The 13587-nt window shown below is 33.5% G+C and overlaps 1 long non-coding RNA gene across 1 annotated transcript; it reads right to left on the bottom strand.

Moving 5' to 3' along the window:
- Positions 1 to 6414: 6414 nt before the first annotated feature.
- LOC127148615 (uncharacterized) lies at positions 6415 to 8027 on the bottom strand. Its single transcript, XR_007819707.1, has 4 exons — positions 7459 to 8027; positions 7286 to 7362; positions 7147 to 7211; positions 6415 to 6533 (listed from the first exon to the last, which is right to left on the bottom strand). It is a non-coding gene; the product is annotated as an uncharacterized LOC127148615 (long non-coding RNA).
- Positions 8028 to 13587: the final 5560 nt, after the last annotated feature.

The raw sequence follows: 13587 nt of genomic DNA, 5'->3' as shown, positions 1-13587 counted from the left end.
AACACATTTATCCTATGTCATCTCATGTCAGCGGACCCTTCTTACGAGACAAACAAGCACTATAATCTCGGTACAAATGGAAAGTGGCGCAATACCTTGTGTGAATTTTTCCCTCTGTTATGATTAACCTTCTACCGTGCCTCGTCACATATAGGACAATGTTGTAAATCTCCAAACTTCTTCCAGTACAATACACAGTCGTACTTGCACGACTGAATACTCTTGTATTCCAAGCCCAAGTCACGTAGTTTTCGTTTGGCTTCATAAAATGAACTAGGAATAATACTACTACACGTTGGAAACGTTGCTCTTAACAGTTCTAACAACATGTGGAAGGACTTGTTGCTCCAACCGTTGAGAACCTTGACGTGCATCAACTTAACCAAAAAATTCAAGGAGAAAAATTTTAAACAACTGGGACTCACTACGAGCTTCATTCAATAAGTTCTGAAATATGTTTGTTGTATCTTGTTCTATATCTACCCTAGTGTTGCATGCATTTAATTCTCCAAATGACCTTCCTCTGTTTCCTCTTCATGTTCAATTGGAGTTTATTACTCATTCAAGATACCAATCATTTCATCTTCTTTATGAAAGTGACTACAACTAGTTCCTTCATCAAAATGGTTACAACTAGTTCCTTCATCAAAGCTTTCTACACCTTTATTCAAGTTAACCGACTCTAGAATCATAGGGTATACAAGCTGGTTGGCTTTCAAAGTAGTTGTACTTCTTTAGGATCTTTTCTATGTAATGAGATTGATCTAAGGAAATTCCATTTTCAGTTCTAGTAATTTTTATGCCTAGGATTACATTAGTTTTTCCTAAGTTTTTCATGTCAAAGTTTGCACTCAGTATTGATTTTACATAGTTTATGAAGTACAAGTTTGATCCAAAGATTAACAAGTCATCTAAGCATAAGTATATGATAATACATAACCTATCTTCAATCTTATAGTAGATAAATTTATCATTCTTATTTACGTTTAATCCCTTGGACATGATTAGGTTGTCAAACATTTTGTGTCATTGCTTAGGAGCTTGTTTTAGGCCATAAAGGGATTTATCTAATTTACAAACTTTACATTTTTTTACCATGAACTATGGAACCTTCAGGTGTTCCATATATACCTCTTCTTCTAAATCACCATTTAGAAAGGTAGTCTTAATATCATTTTGATGTATTAAGAGATTGTTCAAGGCAACTATAGAAATCAACACTCTAATTGAGGTGATTCTAGTAACTGTGGAGAAAGTGTCAACGAAATCTATGTTTTCCCTCCGTCTAAAACCTTTTGCTACTAGTGTAGCCTTATACTTATCTATTGATCCACCAGGTTTGAGTTTCTTCCTCAAAACCCATTTACAACTTGTTGCTTTACAACCAAGGGTAGGCCAACTAGGTGCCAAGTCCTATTAGATTCAAGAGAGTCCATTTTGTTATTGATAGCTTCTTTCCATAAGTTGACATCTACTAAGGATAAGGCTTCTGTTAGATCTTTTGGATCTTCTACATTGTACATTTCGAAGTCTTCTCCAAAGTCTTTACAACCTGGTAATGCATAGATTTCCTTCACCCCTTTTTTTATGCAAGTTAGTTCATTACTCCATCCTACATACATCTTAATCCCCTTTACAAATTCTCTAATGTAGATAAGTAGATACAGTTTAAACTTACACTCATTTACACCGTGTAGCTATTCTTTTATACTACCTAAACGCCTAGCGAACCTTAGAATTATGCCTTGACATGAATTTCCTGTGTTCAACTCTAGATCACCCAGATAAACCTATTGGTTCACTTATACTTGGGTAAGCAATAGGAAGACATGAACACGACAAAGGCTTAGAAGTATGTAATGAAGAGATTTAAAAGGAACATTTTGCATGCAATGATCTTAAAGCAACGACACATTATGAATAGAAAAGTATAGAATTTACACCCAGCTAAGTCTAGAACACGATTTCAAACAAACACTAGCCACCAACCTTCAGACCCCATAATCACATTAACTTCTGTGATCATAGCTACTAAATCCTCTTCTATTAGGTATGCCTACGCAGCAGGACGATTATCGTTTTTACATTTTCTAGCTAAGTGTTTAGGCTTATTATAGTTATAACAAACAATTTGTACCATTCTTCTGGACTGAGGATTCTGAGTGTTATTATGTTTGTTGGAACCTCATTTCATTTTGTTCCCTTTCAGCTTCAGGTTTGATTCTAAAACTGCGATAGACAACTTTCTAGGAATCTTGTTCACCTTCTCCTTTTGGTCATGTCTTCTCACCTCCTCTTCTATCCTTAAATGCTTAATGAGGCTTTCTAGCGAGAGCTCATTTGTTTTGTGCCTTAGAGTATTCTTGAAGTCTTTCCATAGAGGAGGTAACTTGTCAATAATAACAACAACTTGAAACTGATCATCAAGTCGCATACCTTCGCTGATAATTTCATGTGCAATCTTCTGTATCTCACGTGATCGAGCTTTCGCAGATCCGTCATCAATCATTTGATACAGCAAGTACCAACTTACCGCGTACTTCTTGGATCTAGCTTCCTCAGTATCATATTTCTTCGATAGCACGTCCCAGACTTGTTTCGCGGTTGACATAGTGTTGCAATAATCATATAACTCATTAGTAAGACCATTTAGAATTAAATTCTTACAGATGAAGTCTGTCTCTGTCCACGAAGTAAGATTGATGATTTCTCCTTTGTTGGATTGGTTTCTAGAACCTTTGAGGTTTTTTAGTGGATTGGAACATGGGGCGGAAACTTTCTTCAAAGTAAGGAAGAACATATTTTTCTTTGGAATGGTTTGGCCATCACAATAGAATGGAACATCTTAAAATTGTTGTTGCAGTTCACCTAGAAGGAGTATTTCACCTTGTATACCACCAGATCAAAATGCCTACGAGATTTATGAACACTTACACTAATCATCTCGCCTACTGATCAAATTTCGTGGTCAAAATGCCTCTGGTCAACATGTCTACTGCAAAATAGAAATTAGCAATGAAAGAAAGCTGAGTTGTGGATCTGACTTTCTTTAAGACGTTTCGCGTCTTTGCTCCTTTATGCAAACAGATTTCAAATGCCTATTCGTTCCCAGGATAAAACAGTCGTGTTTTTCAAATAGTTTTGTATCGAAACTAATCGGAATCTCAACACTCAAATAGACACTTTTTTGATCGAAATCTCACAAAGAAAGTTTTTAGAGAATGATTTTCTTATAAGATTTTCTTATTTTTCTCATATTTTAAAATGAAGAATGAAAGGTCTTTATACAGTGGGAGGAGAATGAGGACGTTGGAACTTAATTATGCAAATGAAAACGTTTAGTAATTAAATAGAGAAATTTAATTTTGGAAACATTAGAAATTAAATAAAAAAGTTTGAATTAAAATGTTTAATTGTTTTATCATTGGAAATGGTCGTAATGATTTTGTATTAAACAAACGGATTTAATATCATTATTATTACATCTTATCTTGCATAGCCATCTGGTGGTAAGTGTGTGAAGATTATAGCAAAATCTCGCAACCATTTTACCTAGGATGGCAGTTTGCATGTGGAGATTAGTAGATCTAATCGTATAGCCATCTCGCCTAGAATGACATCACGCAACTTATCTGTTTATCTTCTCTCCTCTCCAAACTCTCATTTGGATTAATATTTTGTAACAATGACATCTTAAAAATTTTCATCAACACTTATTTTAACCATTAGAGGCACGAGATTAGATTAACTTGCATAAACATGAAGTTGATCATTGCTTTAACCGCTCAATCTTGTTTGAAAATGGTATTGGATTAACTAACGAGAGAATAGATATTAATGAATCCATCTTAGAATCTCCCTAAAGTTAAGACAAATAGGTAATGTGTGTTGAACCAGTTTGTCTTTGCATAATTAGATAATTAGGTAATAGGAACAGTTGACGAAAGTCATAATCAATTAGGCTAAGCTTAAAAAAGAAATTAATTTGATAGTTCCATGATCCATCAACCGATGTGGGGAAACTAAGAATTAACAATAGCTAGGTCATGCCATCATAGTTTTAATTTCTATCAATCGTCCTGTTCTCATTTATTTTGATGCACTTTTATTCATAGTTTACTCAAACACAACTCCCCATCCGAATACTTAAGTATAAGCATTTTAATGGAGAAACTAGTGTGGTTCCACGTGGATTTCGACTTTTCGTATTTCATTTTACTACTTATTTTAGAGTAAGGCATAAAATTAAAATTGATTAGACCACAAATACAAGTTCCATTTGGAACTCATGTATAATTTAACAATTATGTTTATTAAAAACTAAAAGTATCAATTCATGTCTCTAAATCCTAATTAAACTTTCACAAGCGCATCAATCTACACTTCTATATTGTTGTGTTTGGAAAAAAAATCTCTGAACAACCTATATATAATTTATCAATTTAAACTCCTGAACTTTCATAAATGAATGGATCAAAACTCTACGATAAAATTTTCTTTGAAAATCATCAATGCTTTTACTCTAATCATTCAATGGATAAAATCGACATTTGAAGAAGTGTATGCACGTTTGTGAATTAAAACATAAATGATTTCTAAAGATAATCCTAATGAAGGGTCTAAATTGAATGATTTATGAAGATTTGACATATTAATCAACTCAAATTATATGCTCCACGTGATAAAGTTGAACATAATTTGAAAAAAAAGTTTAAATCGATAAAATTATGAAAGTTTAATGTTAAATTGATATAGCTCCAAAGGGTTTAGTATTTTTGTCCATAAAATGTAATAAAATAAAAATAGAGAACACATGAGTGTAAGATAACTATCCTTTTCATGTGTGTGTATATGTATATATGGAATTTAAAGGTTGGATGTTGGATGGATGGAGAAAGAAAAGACAAGTGCCTAACTCGGTGCACCAAAAAAGTAAGCATGTGGTTTTTGAGGTTGGGGATACCAACCACACGCAAATGGTAGTATCAATCATTATTATCATTTAATAATGTATTTATTTATTTAAGTGAACCTAAATTATATTGTTGATTTTGACCCTCCATTTAGTGAATAACGTATTTCTGATATCATGTGCGTGCACGTATGTATATAAATCAAAAAAGCAACAACTAAACAAAAAGGAATAATTTATTAGAATGAAATAGAAATCCTGTCTTGATCCACAAGTGAAATAAATCATCGAAAAACAAAACTCGATCATATGTAGAAACTAATCTTGTTGGTCATTGGCAACATTTAAAATATACTGTCTTTCACTCGAGTTTGTTGTTTAGATTAATGTGTTAAAATGGTGATATTGTAGGTATAAGTAGATTTCAACATTTAGACTAAAACCAAGCTACAATTCAGCATTAGAGCCCAAGCAGTAATGATCTAACTTTTTTAAAACTGACCTTGGGAATTATTATGCATGTAGGGTTTGAAAACATAAAATTTGGCTAGAGTTACGTTGAATTAAAACCACAAAAATTCACAAACTGTTTTTAATGCTATCAACCACCTCTCACGCCCTTGTTGCGTAAAAAAATGAAAAGGATTAGTATTAAAAAAATACTCAATAAAAAACCTCAAACCACGACCACCAAATACAAACGCATTGTCACCACGTACTCTAGAGGACGAAGGACGACCAACGTCTTTAAAAAAGTAATTTTAAAAACGAAAAAAAAAAGAGTCGTCATCAATATTTTTTATGGTGTTATTGGACGTCGAAATAAAATAAATATTTTTAAATAAAATAGTCTACGAAAGAAATAAGAATTGAGTTCAGGAGTTATTTGTGTATAGGAAAAGTGTTAGCACCCTATAACACCCGTTTAGGAAACAGTGACTAAATTTAATATCTTGAATTAAAATAAGTAATGAAATTCATTTAAAAGACAATAAGATATTTTTTAATTGTCTTATTTCATTGCATATGACGAATCTAGAAATAACTAATTTCTAGAAATTTTTAGATTTCATCGTAGGATTTTTTTTAGTGAAATCAACGTAAGTTATTAAGAAAAATATTGATTAGAAAACCTTATGAAATATAAATTTAATTTTGAACTTTGAAAAAACATAAAAAATAAAGTTTTAAAGCAAAAAATTCTAAATAGTTTTAAAAAATAAATTTAAGAAGGATTTCAAAATTGCTTCTAAAACTTCAACAAATCTCAAATCAAATATGTCACAAAATGTAACAACCCAACTTCTTATACTGAGTCGAAGTCATTACTAAATGTAGAACACGTGGTTTAAGTCATAAAATTTAGTAAAAACGAATAAAATTTGAGAAATTTATTTATGAAAATCCAATCAAAGTAATATGCGAAAATAAAATTACATTCTAAAGTCCTACTCGGGCCCTATCTACATTTTAAAGAAAGGAAATAGTAAATAGTGAAGAAAACTAAAACTCAGGTACTAACGTCAAAAGAAAGAATAAGCGGAAGCAGAAATCCCTATGGCTCGCCACGGTCACTTCTGGTCGCTCGCCAGCTTGCCTTTGCCCTTACCGCGGCCTCTACCTGAAAAAAACATGACATGAAGAGAGTGAGTATAAAATACTCAGTAAGGGACCCACAACTAGTCCCACTAGGTGCCTGTTAGCTTCCTATCAGAGTCCTGTAACTGGTACCCAATCTCTGGCACGTTCCCGAATACGTGCATCATGCACTCCCGTAGGAACGAAAATCTGGTCTTTGGTGTCCTGCGGGACACCTAGGACAATCGGGATGCAAGGACTCCGTCGAGTCACTCGAGTCATATTTATATCCATGCTAGACTGGCGTCCCGTCGGACCTCACAGTCCTAAATAGGTGGTGATCCCGAAGGACACCCATGCAGGTACGACTCTAATAGGCTAAGCTAACAAGTACCCTAACCATAACAAACATGCACGTAGCATCATCATGTAATTATAACAGTTTAATCATCATCTCACTTTCCACCTCAACAACCGTCGTACAGTCATAACAATCCTCGTCATCACAATATCATGCCATAATATAACCATATCATCAATCTCATCATGCTCTCATCAATTTCATGCATCATACAGTCTAGTCCTCAACATGCACAACTGAAGGTGTACGTGATCTCATAATTCTAAACATGGAGCTAGTAGTAGAAATCTCTTACCTGGAGATTTCCTCGACGAGTCCTAACTGCAAGACAAGTGTGCTTTCCAAGCAACGAGGTCCTAACTGTTTAATACGCCAAAAATTCATAATTAAGTCACCAACGACTAAAGGCTCAAAACTCAGTTGAAATGACTTACCCTAGAAAGAGGTTGCAATGCTTGAGCCCCTACCGAAGAAATCCCATGCTGCAGCAGTTACTTGGTCCAAGACGCCCCTTAAGGAAGATAATTTAATTTAATTCCAAATTAAATTATTTAGTGTCCAAAAAATTGAGTCTTGCTGGGTAAGCCAAAATAAAAAATCAATTTACCAAAAATTGGGTGGAAAGAGCCAACTAGGCTTGCCGGCTCGGCTGGAGGAGCAGGGACCGGCTCGGCTTGAAGGTTGGGGATCGGCTCGACTCGCGGCATAGACAGGCGTGGCTCGTGGTGCAGACAGGTGCGGCTCGTGGCGTGGGATGGGCGCGCGCGGGCTCGGCTTACGACTCGGAGCGAACGTGCGCGGGCGTGGAGCGGTTTTGGGTTCAGGCGAGCGGGCGCGGGTCGGCTTCGACGGCTGGAGGCGCGCGGCTGACGACCGTCGACTGCTGCTGCTCGGCGACTCGGCAGGATGCGACTTCACGAGACGGCTGGCGGCTGTGCACGATCCGGCTGAGCTGCTCGGCGACGCGGCATGACGCGGCTTCACGCGACGGCTGGCGGCTGCGAACGACTCGGCTGAGCTGCTCGACGACGCGGCAGGACGAGGCTTCACGCGACGGCTGGCGGCTGCGAACGATCTGGCTGAGCTGACGAACAGAAGGAGGAGGGCTTGGGCGGCTCGGGTACGCGGCGGCGACGGCGAGCGGCGGCTAGGGTTTTTTCTTCCCTTTTCTCTTTTCTTTTCCCCTCTTTCCTTTTTTGATTTTTCTTCCTTATGCACGGGACCCAAGGCTCCTTTATAATAAAAATCTCTTTTCTTTTCCTTTAATTAAATCAAAACCAACCATCTTCTCTCTCTCCAAATCTCACCAAAAATTCAACCAACCCACCTTTCAATTAACAATAATTCACCAAATAATTTCCAAATAAAAAAAAAACATACTTAATATCTTAAACAAAATGGAAAATCCCAAACCTTAATTAATCGCAAAAATCAAAATGATAAGGTTATTCCCATAAATTTGAATTTTCCATAACCATACTTAAATATTAATAGCAAATGAAAAAAAATTGAATTTGTTGGTGCGTTACACAAAACAAATGAAGCAAATAACATAAGAATTTTACGAACAACAAATGAAGCAAATAATATAAGAATTTTACGACGATGATGACGACGACAACAACAAGGATACTAATAATAAGGGTAATTTTTTATAAATGTAACTAGACAGTAAGCTATTTATGGCCCGTGCAACAAAGCCCATTAAGTTAGCCATTTTTTTAAACATTCTAGATTTTTCCTTGTCTTTCTTCTTCTCCTCGCTGCGATTTTTTAATTTTCATCGTCTTCTTCCTTCTTTTTTTTTCGCTACGATTTATTTCCATATCTCTCTTATTTTCCTCTTCTTTTTTCCCGTCTTTTAAAATTGGGGAATCAAATCTTGATAACCGTGTGCAAAAAGTAGCAAAATCTAAAAGAGCGTGTATAAAGAATCTTCTTTTCCTTTTTTTTTTACTTCGTTTAAATTTGAGTAAATTGGAGTAAATTTGAGTAACCAAATCTAAACGATCGTGTACAAAAAATAGCAAAATTTAAAAGATAGTGTATAAAGAATCTTAAAAAATTATTTAAATTATTGGAGTAGACAAATGTAAACGATCGTGTAAAATTTTGAGCAAAATCTAAACGATTGTGTACCAATTTTAAAAAAAAAATCGTTGAGATTTAAGTCCAAATCTAAACGATCATGTAACAAAATTAAACGATAGAATTAAAAAAATAAGTTGTAGCAAAATCTAAACGATTGTGTACCAAACAATAGCCAAATCTAAACAATCGTGTACCAAATATATTATGCACGCGTTGTTGACAGCGTGGTTGACGAGGTATTTTTGGTATTTTTTACGGTGAGCCTGTAGACTTTTTTCATTTTCAAAATTGTTCTATACAGTGCAAATATTTTTCTGCTTTGTTATATTTTTGAAAAGACGCCTAATAATAATAATAATAATAAAAAGAAGAAGAACAACAGCATATAATAATAGTAGTAGTACCAATAATAAACTTTTCTTTATCCATTGTTTTTCCTTTATGTTTTAGAAAAAAGAAAATAAGAGTTAAGGGTTAAGACTAATAATAATAGTAAAAAAAAATAATCATTTTCCTTATGCCACTTTCTCTCTCTATCTTTTTTTAGAGAAGAAAAATGCTAAAGGTTTTTATTTTTTAAAAATAATTATAAGTAAAAAAAAAAAAGAGCAAGTAGTAAGAGAAAACAATAAGATTTCCTTCTTGTAGGATGTGCGGATCTGTGGGAGTAAATCCTTACCAAATATTGCAACCTGCAACTAAGCTTTCTTTCATCATCGCATTAGGTTGCTTAGAAGAAAAATAAGAAAAAGAAAAAAAAGAGTAATAAAACGAATACATGAAAACTCTTCTTTTTGCAGAGAATAGGTTTTCGTAAAATTTTCTCCAAAGAATTTTTTTCTCCTCCCTTTTCAGATGACCAAAAGTCGCTGTACCTACAGTGTTTCGCAAATTAGGAAAATTCAATAGGAATAAATCAAATGAGATATTATGTGATTTTGTGTAAAATAAATTTATTTTCTTTTTTCCTAAAATAATAGAAATGCTCGTTGGTTTTATATTTTCTATTGTTATAAAAGGTTCCTAAAAATTTTTGATTACTATGTGATTTTATGCTATTACGAAATTGGGGTCTTTTAAAAAATATAACAAAACGACCAAATATTACACTGTAAAGAACAATTTCAAAAACAGAAAAATACCCCATCAACCACGCCATCAACAACGCGCGTAATATATTTGGTGCATGATCATTTATATTTAGATAGTCAAATCGAAACGATTTTTTTCAACATTTTCTATACACGATCATTTAGATTTGGCTAAACGATTTTTTTCAAGATTCTTTTGTTACATGATCGTTTAGATTTGACTACACAATCGTTCAGATTTGAGTAACCAAATCTAAACGATTTTTTTTTTCAAGATTCTTTAGTACATATTCGTTTAGATTTGGCTAAACGATTTTTTTAAGATTCTTTTGTTACACGATCGTTTAGATTTGACTACCAAAAATTCAAAATCTAAATGATTTTTTAAAGATTTTTTGGTATGCGATCATTAAGATTTGGATATGTTTTGTACACGATCATTTAGATTTGGCTAAAACGACGTTTTTTTTCAAGATCTTTTATATTTGCGACACGATCTTGAACAACCAAATTATAGCTTGAAAAAAATAAAAAGAAAAATAGATTTTTTATATTTGATACACGATCTTGAACTAAATAACAGTTTGGAGAAAAAAGAAGAAGAGGAAGAGAAGAAAGACGATGTAAAGAAAAACAAATCGCACAGGAAGAGAAGAAGAAAGACGATAAAATGGAAGGGTAAACCTGAAATATTTTCAAAAAATGGCTAACTTCATGAGCTTTTTCATTTTGTTACACGAGCCGTAAATATTAATATTTTACCGAGTTGTTATATTTATGAAAATTTACTTACAAAATTTTACCTTTTTTTTTTCAAAAAAGAAAACTCTAGCCATTATTATTATTAAAAGAAAAAAAAAATTTAAGATGCATATAGGTGACTGCACGTATTACACAATCTACACGAATGTTTATGATGTTCACACATGAGCAAAATGCGGTCTAGGTGTTGAGACATTTATGTTAGACAAACCTTTAGTGTACTCAACACTTTGACACAAATAGCTCATAAGTTATGTTCTATGATAACAAAGGCATATCATACAGATAAGGTACACAATCATTGTATCTCATGTGATATGCCACACCTTACACAGACACATAACATAGTTGAAGTGTGCATATTTCATAGCTTGAGACTTGAGAATTGCTTATCTCAACTTGGTTTCCATTTCATGTTCATCCCTAAATTATTGTTATACATTTATCCTTGTGTTTAAGAGTAAAGAACTATCAATTGAATTAGACATTATTTAACCAATTGTCCGTATTCAACCTTGGTCCTTATCGAGATGATTTATTATTGTTATACATTAGACTAACTCTGAGTTAATTTATAATTGGATAGTTTAAGAGAAAACTTGTGTGGTCTTAGATCTCATTAGTGTGTTGACTAACGAGAATATAAACAACAATATGTAAAACGAATCCATACTCGACATCTATATTATATAAAGTAAAGGAATGAAATCCCATGTGAAAGTGTGTGATTGATTTGCGTTAACTTAATTCAAGAATTACAATACATAAACCTAAGTAAACTTTTTTTTTTTCAAAATGTATTTGGAAGAACATAAAATGTGTTTTTGGGTGGAGAAAAACTCATCTTGGAGCCATTCTTTAACATTATATTATTTTGAACACAAAGTCATTATTAGGACAAAAGACCATATCTCACAATGGTGCGCGCATCATGCTAACTTCAAATGTTTTAGTGAGGTCATTTACAATTATTCTCAAAAGATCTTCCCTCTGCACCATTTACTTCGTCTAAAAATTCAAATAATAATAATAAAAGAGAAACTTGCCTACTTTTACCCACTTTTGAATATGATTATTTTGTATTGATGCATTCTTATTAAATAGTAAGAAATTACAGTATTTGATTCTATAAAATTTGTAGATGGTGGAGTGAATTTTTCCTTACCAACTTCATTGATTGATTAGTCCCAAAAGTAAGATTTAAAAATGATGTGGTAAAATAAATAAATAAAAAGTTAATAATTTTTTTTAACAACGTATTGAATAATAATTAATGGAAATAGCCGCCAGTACAGTAATACTATAATTTTTTTTTTTCATTTAGTACTGGTTAAATTTGATTTTACAAGATGTTTTAATTAATTCATAGTCCTAGTTTCAAATGTGTGGCTGACATTTATGCTTCAAACTAACATATTTTAATATTTAAAAAGATCCGAACACTAGACTTTTCTAGAGAGTAGAAATATTAGGGTCATTTGGCTTAAGGTTGCAGACATGTTTGGAAATAAAATAGAAAAATTGTAGTGCGCAGCCTTGTGAGAATATGTTCTAAATTTTGTAAATAATTCTCTCTCTCTCTCTCTCTCTCTCTCTCTCTCTCTCTCTCTCTCTCTCTCTCTCTCTTTTTTAAATAACGTCTATTTTAAATTTCCTTTTTTATTCTCAAATTATCCTTCGATAACTTTTGTTTTCCTTTCTAATACCCTAATCATCCCTTATTTATTATCTCACTTTTTAAGATCCTAATCAATTTTTCTTACGGGAAAAATAATCTATTTCTTCAATATCGTACGTATTTTATCTCCCTCTTTTTACAGCTCTAACCATCCTTTCTTATACAGAGAAAACAATTTATGTTCTTCCTATCTTAATCTTGATTTTAGGATACCAATGACACATTATTTCCAATATGATATACAATGATTGTTGATCGGAGTACTTTATCTTCGTTTGTGATTTTCTCTACTTTATTCGTTGTGTATTTTGAGTTAAATCTGATTTCAAATGATTTTATCTTATATTTTTACGTTGGTTATGTTTTGATTTTACTTTGTATTAGTTTTGTATTTCAGTATTATGATGTACTTGTATTATATGTATAAGTTGGTTGGTATGTATTAGCGACGCAACAAGGCCAGGTGACAAGCTCTAGGTGTCTAGAAATGGGGAAATCTCAAAACTCGTTCTCATAATTCCACCAACTCTAAGACCAGTTATGGGGGGCGATTCCAGAGGCAACAACAAGACCAAGGAAAAGGGGATACCTCAGTATGGACAGAGAATGAGTCTCAACGAAGGGGTATAATTCAAAATTTGAGGAAAGAAGTGGCCTTCTAAGGAGTTGTTTTAACTACAGACAACCAGGGCAACTTGTTAGATACTATCCAAACGTGGGAGCTCAAGGAAACCCACGAACTGTGTCACAATCGGCCAATCAGCTCTACCAACAAGACAAAACTGAGGTCGGACCTAGTGGAGTTAGAGGATCTGAAAGGCCCAAGTCATAAGAAAAATTTTGCGCTATGACCCGAAGTGAGGCCAGGGACAACCCTCACATAATCATAGGTTTTTTTAATGATATGTAGTTCTCCTACTTCCGTGTTGTTTAACTCTAGGGCTACATATTCTTTTATTTTTGTGTCGCACGCTAAAACCTTAAATCACCAAATAGAACTTCTAGAAAATAGGTTACTAATTAGTACTCCTTCCGTAGAGATGTTCTTAGTATAACAAGTGTGTCGAGATTTTGAAGTACGTGTTGGAAGTGTCGGGATGAAAGTCGACTTGTA

This window comes from Cucumis melo, chromosome 3 (genome assembly GCF_025177605.1).
Source record: "Cucumis melo cultivar AY chromosome 3, USDA_Cmelo_AY_1.0, whole genome shotgun sequence".
In the NCBI taxonomy this organism is placed as follows: domain Eukaryota; kingdom Viridiplantae; phylum Streptophyta; class Magnoliopsida; order Cucurbitales; family Cucurbitaceae; genus Cucumis; species Cucumis melo.
This window is presented reverse-complemented; position numbering and strand designations above follow the sequence as displayed.